Here is an 8,719-nt window from a genome sequence, read left to right as displayed (position 1 = left end):
TTCTAAATAAATTTTAATATTTGATATCATAATATTTTATAGTTAGTTATATAAATAAATTTAATATATTAAATATGCAACTTTATAAAATTGTATATCAATTTTTATAATTTTTATTTAGGAATGTTGTTTTATAAATAAAATTTTGTCATTTAAATTGGTAAACATTTCTACATAATAATAAATTAGTGAGAATTTAAGTTAGTCTTGTTTTAAAAGTGTTTACCAAATAAAGCAGGTATCGATGATATAGTTTTACATCCTATTTTTTCCAATAATTGAATTACATTTTTATTCTTATTTAACATTTAATGTTCCTTGCTGTTTGTTGTAGTAAAAATGAATATATATTTATTATTGATATTATGGAAATATATGAAGGAATATACCATTTTATATTTTATATTATTTGTATATCATTAAATTAGTATAATCGTTTAATTATGAATATTTTTATAATGATTGAATTATTTATGATTGATATAATATTAGGTGAAAGTTAACTACCTAACACCCATAGAATCTATTATAATGTGATATCCAGATCTATATATTTTTATATCCTGGCTCTTATTCGTGTTATATGGATGAATAAATATTGTGTTTGGAATTATTCTATTTCTTTTATTGGCGCAGTCATGGATGTAAATATAATTATATAGGTAATCTAATTTATTAAATTGGCGACAATCATTTATCTTTGATACAAATGAAGATGTCATGCTGATTATAAAGAATGAAATTGTAGAAGATTAATGAATAAATACTGTTTGCAATTAATTATTCTATTTAAAATATTGCTAAATAGGATCAGGAAAATCCGGGCAGACAAGTTGTGTAAAATATTTTTTACTGGTTCGGCCCAAATGTGTAAGATGTTTTTGAAGCTGTTAATAAGGGAAATTTATATACTTTTTTTTAAAAAATTAATGGGCAGGACAATGTACAAATGGTCACTGCCCGTAAACCTTAGTGAAAAAAATATAGGCTGTTATGCTGGTACCACTTTTACTAATTTACTGGTGGCTACGTAACTAGCATTGTTCGACCTAATTTCCAATATCAAGTTCTTGATTTTGACTTATTAATAAACTATTAGTATGAAAAAGATAAATAGCACACACCTTGTATTTTTAGACATAATGGAATTTCATGATAATGATGGCCTATCCCTGGCTAGAAAAATTTAACTAGCTTTTATAATTATATTATGTACATATATATTTCAGATAAATAACAATATATTATATTAAATGTTGTATAATGATTCAACTGTTATATATAAGTATTAATTTTAATATATCTTTTTCATGTTATATAGAATTAATTTTATATCGTATATTAATTTTCTTAGTTTTGATATACGCGTCAATTATGCCGCCCTAAGTTTCACTTTTATTCACGTCGCTTGGAACAGATCAATTGAATATATAATACTAGATTAGCGATTCATTCCGGGTATTTAAAATGGTTCATGCTTAATGATCAGCTATAGCGCCATTTTATGATCCTATCTATTTAATAACATTAATGTGCATTCATATAATGATAAAAAAAAGACAATTATTTTAGGTGAAAACAAAAAATGGCGCTACCGCGGACTCTATGTATGATAGAACTAGTATATATCTATATATCTCATTGAGCAGATCAAATTTATTAAACAAATAGCAATGAGAAAATCTTATTAACCATTTTTAGCATTATAATTATTTTACCCGTTTATTTCTAATATTTTAGTCATTACGCATTACAAATTCTATAAGGGGTTGGTTTCAGAAAATTCGTTGTCCCAGGCAATGGACGGATTCATTCCCAGAGGAATGCCTTGCTGTAAATGAATTAATCTTATGTGTGTTTAACTAAGAGTTGTAGCTTTGGCTTAAAAATACCAGGCTGACAGTTCGGTATGACTTACCCTTTTATTTATTTTCCTAACCTCTTAAGGGAAGGTTTTTACAGATATGAAGTATGATTTATATATATATATTATATGAGTAATGATTTATACAAACTACTAGATTAACGATTTAATAATTAAAAGTATAAATACGTAGAAGCAGAGTCTACATAAGCGGGAGGGGTAGGAACAGTTTGCATCCTATTATTTTGAGGAGGGCAGGGGTAGGCTGCTTATATGGTGGTAAAATAAATTTGGGGGGGGGGGGGCTATCTATTAAATTTCCAAATAAAACTTTCTGCTATCATTTCAGCAAGCTCATAATGCCATAATAATTAATTCATTGTAAATAATAGAGGTTTTAATTGAATTTATTATCTAAAAAATAAATTCTTTATATTCACAAAATATCGATAGTTGGTAGTAGAGATAGATTAATTTAGGTTACCTTTATAAATTCTCTGAAAAGAGTATCAATAAATTTAAAAGGTAAAAATAATAATAAAGAGACACAGCCGCTGAAGTTGGGTAAATTTTTTTTAGGGGGGTAGGCAAAGGTTTTTGAAGGGGGTTAGCATCTAGTAAAAATCCTGTCATGTAGACGCTGCGTAGAAGCTCATAATGTGCTATTTTTTGGTTCGCACGGTGATTAATTATCTTAGTTATCATTATTTTATTGCACATTTAATGTAATTTAATTGACTTGCAAACAAAAATGGCGCAGCAATTGACTCCTATATGTGTAGACTTTCAAATATATTTAATGCGTGAATCTCCACATCGTCGTATATACACATCATAGTCGTATAGGCATATCATAGGATATAAATCATTATTTAAAATATACCTTACAATGTAGGTGTAATAAATAATCAACAGTTAATTTGGATACCGAGCGTTCAGAATTTATACATTTATATTTACAATATGCATGCCGTCATCTGATATCGTTTGGCCCAAAAACTTAATTTACTTTAAATAATTTGCATTTATTAAAATTAATTTAATAGTGTTATTTTAAGGTTCGTAGGACGTTGTCTAAATTGCTTTTATGTATCTTTAATGTTTCTCCCACGACAATAATGTCATCTAATTAGCTAGTCCCGCTATGAATTCATAGCACTCTAGAAGATCGATGGAAACATGGCCAGTCTAAAAGTTAATCGGGTGATTTAATTAAGTCAGCCTGGTACATTAACTGAAATCAGGAAATTATTCCCCGAAAATAGCACAGTGCTCAGAAAATTATTCTGTGAAAAGAAATCGACCAAAAAGAAATTTCCAAAAATATATCTTAGGAAAAGTTAAAGGAAACTAATTCTTGGGGAAAAATTCCCACAGAAAATAATTTCGCGGAAAAAATTTCCATAAATATATTCCCTAAAAAATTTCCCAAAATAAAATTTTTAAAAGTTTATAAAAATTTTGATACAACAAAATAAAAATAATTCCAGGAGAATATAAAAGGATTTCCAAAATAAAATTTTTAACCATAATCGTTAACAATAAAAAGAAGTTACTGTTAAACTTAGCCTAATTTTTAGAGCCTAAATTATTTTAAAAAAATATACCCGGGCTTGACCGTATAACAGAAAAATATTTTAAATCGCAATTATTAGCTATAAATATTAATATAATATATTTTTAAAGAATCCGGGCCGGACCTTTCAAATGGTACCTTTACAGCTCTCTGATATATATATTAAATTATATATATTATATACATGTATATAATACAGAATATATTACCATATGTTAGGTAAGATACCTAAATAATTTTTGGAACCCCCATCCAAAATATAAAAATCTTTTTTTAAAAAAAGACAGCTTAAAATATAAAAAAAATCTAAAAAAAAGAAAAAAAAGAGAATAAATTAATGAATGAAGAAACGATAAGATTTTATCAAATAGAATATGTTTTGCTTTCGAATATTATAATCTAGGAAACAAATATTTTAATTAATTATCATTCAAATTATTTTTTAAAATCTAAAAATAATTTATATGACAATAGATGGCGCTAATAATCTAATATTTACTTAATTTAATAATTTATCGTCAATTGTTAAAATTAACGAAAGAATTTATAAATAATGAAGTAAATTACATATATTAAATATAAAAATAGAGATATGTTAAAATCTATCTAATTAATTAAACAAAAATACTTGTAAGGCACTTTATTGATATATTATAATTTTTTATATACCTGATCATGATTATACATAACAATTATTCATTCGTTATTGTGGTACCTTTAAATTTGTTTTCATCATAATATAATTTTAAACATCCTATTTTTAAAGATTATAAATATTTTTAAAATGTATGTAATTTTAACGAGGATGTGTTTTTTCTGGGAATGGGTTATTTTGTCAATTTTAAATCATTTTTTCAGTTAGTTTTTTAAATATCCCATTTTACAGAAATGTATTTCAGTATGTTTGGAATATATCTTATGATGTAAACAATTTTGTGGTTGACCTTTAGGTCATTTATAATTCAAAAATGTTTATGGAAAAACGATTATAAATTATATTAAATTCAAATGTTCATGGCAAAATTGTCTGAAATTCATAATGCAAATATTTCAAACATAATGGAATTAATTTCCGGTAAAATCTAGTTTATAAATGTTGAATATGACATATTATATTTATATTTTTTGAAGGTTTTTATATTATATGATATTCAAAATATCTTTTACAAATTGTCTTTTAAAAATTGTCTTTAACAAACCTTATTTTTATTTTGTGAATAGTTACAAAAACTCATTATTGAAAATGTATATAAAGTGTAATATATTTTTGTAAAAAACAGTTATATAAATTTAAAATGTTAAATTAAATAAAATAAATATTTTACTTTTTTTGATCACCTGCCTTCCTAGAAATATCATGGTGGCAGAGAATTAAGACGCTACAAATTATACTGAAACATGGTGAAGCTAGACAAAAGAGGATTATGGAAAATGATTTTAATATTATTCTAAAAAAACGTAAGAGATGATTAAAATATAAAATTGAATAAAAATATAATAAAATTTTAATGTTGAAATATTTAAAATAAGACAATATTTATAAAACAAAATTAATTGATTAATTAGAAGATTATTTAGTAAAAAATTTAAGGATGATGAAATACGATGAGCACGATAAAGGGATGAAGTCTCACGTACATAGATATCAGTGGAAACCGAGATACGATAATTATGAAGATTCGAGACATACAAATAATTATGAACCAAGATATAGAAACAATTATAATCCTAGAGTTTATGATAATGATAGGGGGTATAATGGGCCAGGACCGTATAATAATTTTACAAGATTTAACAATAAAAATAATTATAACTACGATAACTATAGATATAATAATAATGATAATTACAAATATAATCGAAAATAATTATAGATATTATAGACATCAGAACGAATCGAGATACATACCTAGATACAATAATAATCAGAACAATAATCAGTCATACAAGAACAGATTTGACGTAAATAGAATGGATGATGATGACAGGGCAAATGATGCTTACAAAGTTACGATATACCTTAACGATATACCGGTAGAGATGCAGATAAATACCGGGTCACGATTTTCTATATTGCCGATTAATATTGCTAGAAAGATAGGAATCAAAGTCTTGAATAAATCGGATACAAAACTGACTGGCTATGATGGGAGAAGAATAGAGCTGCTAGGAATCGTTAAAATAAAAGTGAGATATGAAGACAAAACTCAAAATTTAGATGCGTATGTAGTCCAAAATGACAATATTGCAATTCTGGGAAGGACATGGATAAAAGTTTTTGGGAACATACTTAATAAAATTGTAAATATAATCGAGGAAAATAGAGAAGTAGATAATAAAAATTATGAAGTACATATTACAATAAAAAGCATGAAAATTATAAATGTCATAATAATAAAAACTTGAATAAAATTGAATTGTGTAAATTAAATGTTAAAAAAGAAATAAATTCTTATAAATTAGAAGAAATAAATCATTTGATAACAATTGAAGAAATAATAGTTATTAAAAACAATAATGAAATAAAAATAAATTTAAAAAAAAACTTTGGAAAAGAAAATTAAAACAAAGGTGATTAAATATCGTGATGTTGAAAGAGAGATTAGGAGTACGATATGGAGATCGTATGTTGAAAATGGAAGGAGAAAGAGAAATTTTGTTATAAAGAACAAGTTAAAGAGAAATTATGATATAAAAAAAATGTTTAAATTGAAAAATAAAGGATTAAAATTTAAAAATAAAAATAATTAAATAAAAAATTATAATATAAAATGAAACAATTCCAAATATTCTATTATTCTATATTCCATGATTCTTATTCTTATGATAAATTATTTATTCCATTATCATTTCAATTATTCCAAAATTATTTTATTTGAGATTTATTGATCATAATATATATTTACAAACATTGATAAAAATGATAATGAATAATGAGATGAACAAGCTAGTGTGAAGATGATGTTCAAGCGAATGATTAGATGATAAGGATAACAAGCTAAAATTAATGAAAAGATATGACTGAGGCTAAACAACAACAAAATATCAAATGAAAATACTACAAAGGAGAAAAAAAAATGAGGGGGAAGAAGTGAACAAGTTCAAGTTCAAGTGCAACAAAATTTGAAAATTCAAAGTCAAGTTCAAAATTCAAAAAATTCAAAGTCAAGTGAATTCAAAGTCAAGTTCAAAAGCGAGAATATGACCTACGACATAGAAAATGATTGTTATAAATAAATAAAATTTTGTAAAAAAAATATTTATATAAAATTTTGAAAGAGAAATGGGATGATCAATACAAACAGCAAATCAACAGCAATGTTCAACCAACGACGTTTCAACAATGATGCTCAACCAACGATGTTTCATGATGTTCGATAATCGATTCAACTAACGATAATCAGTTGGTCAAACAAACAATCAAAGATATATGAACAAATGACTTATGGAACAATTAAGAAACGAATGACTGGAACTAAATGGAAAGGTCAAATGCAAACAACGGATCAACAAACGATGTTGGACGAGCGATGATACAAGGCACAAACTAATTCGAGACAGATCGACAAATGATTAATGGAGCTATGACAAATGGAGGAAGAGTTCACTTAGAAAAAGGGGGAGATGTTGAATATGACATATTATATTTATATTTTTTGAAGGTTTTTATATTGTATGATATTCAAAATATCTTTTACAAATTGTCTTTTAAAAATTGTCTTTAACAAACCTTATTTTTATTTTGTGAATAGTTACAAAAACTCATTATTGAAAATGTATATAAAGTGTAATATATTTTTGTAAAAACAGTTATATAAATTCAAAATGTTAAATTAAATTAAATAAATATTTTACTTTTTTTGATTACCTGCCTTCCTAGAAATATCAATAAATGTAGAATATGCGTTTAAAAAATAATTGAAAATTGAAAAATTAACACACTACGAAAAAGATAGATTTCCGCTTAAAACCATATAAAAAAATATAAGATATCAAAAAGAGGTGGGGGGGGGGGATGCCTAGAACCATGAATTGATAAAGAGAATTTGACCTGCAAATTTCTAAGCCAATATTATGGCGCATATAAGTATTCTTTAGTATCGCCGGATAGCACTGAAAGTTTTTACGTAATTTTTTTTAATTGTATAATTTCAAAATCAAAATTTCCAATTACATCTTTCTATTATTCTTAAATTTGTTATATTTTAATAATAAAAAGTCTGGATATTAGCTTCCATATCATATTAGCAAATTTAGAATTTTTATAAATTTCAAATTGATAAAAACAATCATGAAACAAAATGTGATCCCGTTGACATATTCAAACATAAATAATTTTAAGTTGAAGAAATAAAATTACCATTCCCATATTACAGTGAAATGAGTGTCATTATACAATAAAAGGGGTAAACAAAGTAAGATTTTATTTTAACTTAACACATTGAATATAATTTTCGGGACAAAATTTCGTTCGTGGGCTGGGATTTATTAAGTTCAAATTTTGAGCGATTATACACAGACTTCGATTTCAAGTTTGAGCCAATTTTTTTGGATCGTGCTCTCAGGCTGAGCCGATTTTTTTGGCTAAGTTGTTTTAAAGTTGGTTTGAGTGGGGCGATTTTGCATCACTAACAACGTATACGATGAATTAATGATTTAGCGAATATATCTTTGCAGGTATAATCCCAAGCAAGTGGAAGTCATTTCTCCTAGAGTATCAAATTCAACCCTTCTGCCTTTTGCCATCCGGTAAATTTAACCTTCAGAATCTAAGGAGTATTGTATATTGGCTCTTTTAAGATTAGAAGTGATATTTTTTATATAACTGTGCCTTGGATAGCGAAGTGGGAGATTGCCATTTTTTCGACTTGAGTATTACAAAGGTTTCAGGCTAAGAAAATATATTGCAGCCGGTACACATCACAATAAAAATCCTAAATTGTCTAGAGGAAAGGTAGAGGTTTTGAGTGAATGCCTTCTATCCATTCATAACCACTATCAAGATTTGCGAATTTGAACATGTTTAAGTCCAAAGGAGAAATTCAACGAAATGTTCAATCAAGGGAAAATCCCAATCCCTTTAATAGGTTGATATATTAAGGTCCCAGATAATCAAAACTTTATTTAAATGTGAATCAGGTTGAGGGGATAACTCTACGATTAATGCGTTTGTTGAAAGCCTCGAGGATATGAAGGCGACAATCGAAAGGTGAATAGGACCGAATTCCAGTCGACTTGGATAGAAGAGAAACCCGGATCCAGAATGAGAGAATTTTAAG

The sequence above is a fragment of the Gordionus sp. m RMFG-2023 genome, chromosome 2 (genome assembly GCF_954871325.1).
Source record: "Gordionus sp. m RMFG-2023 chromosome 2, tfGorSpeb1-WG-v2, whole genome shotgun sequence".
Lineage (NCBI taxonomy): Eukaryota > Metazoa > Nematomorpha > Gordioida > Chordodea > Parachordodidae > Gordionus > Gordionus sp. m RMFG-2023.
This window is presented reverse-complemented; position numbering follows the sequence as displayed.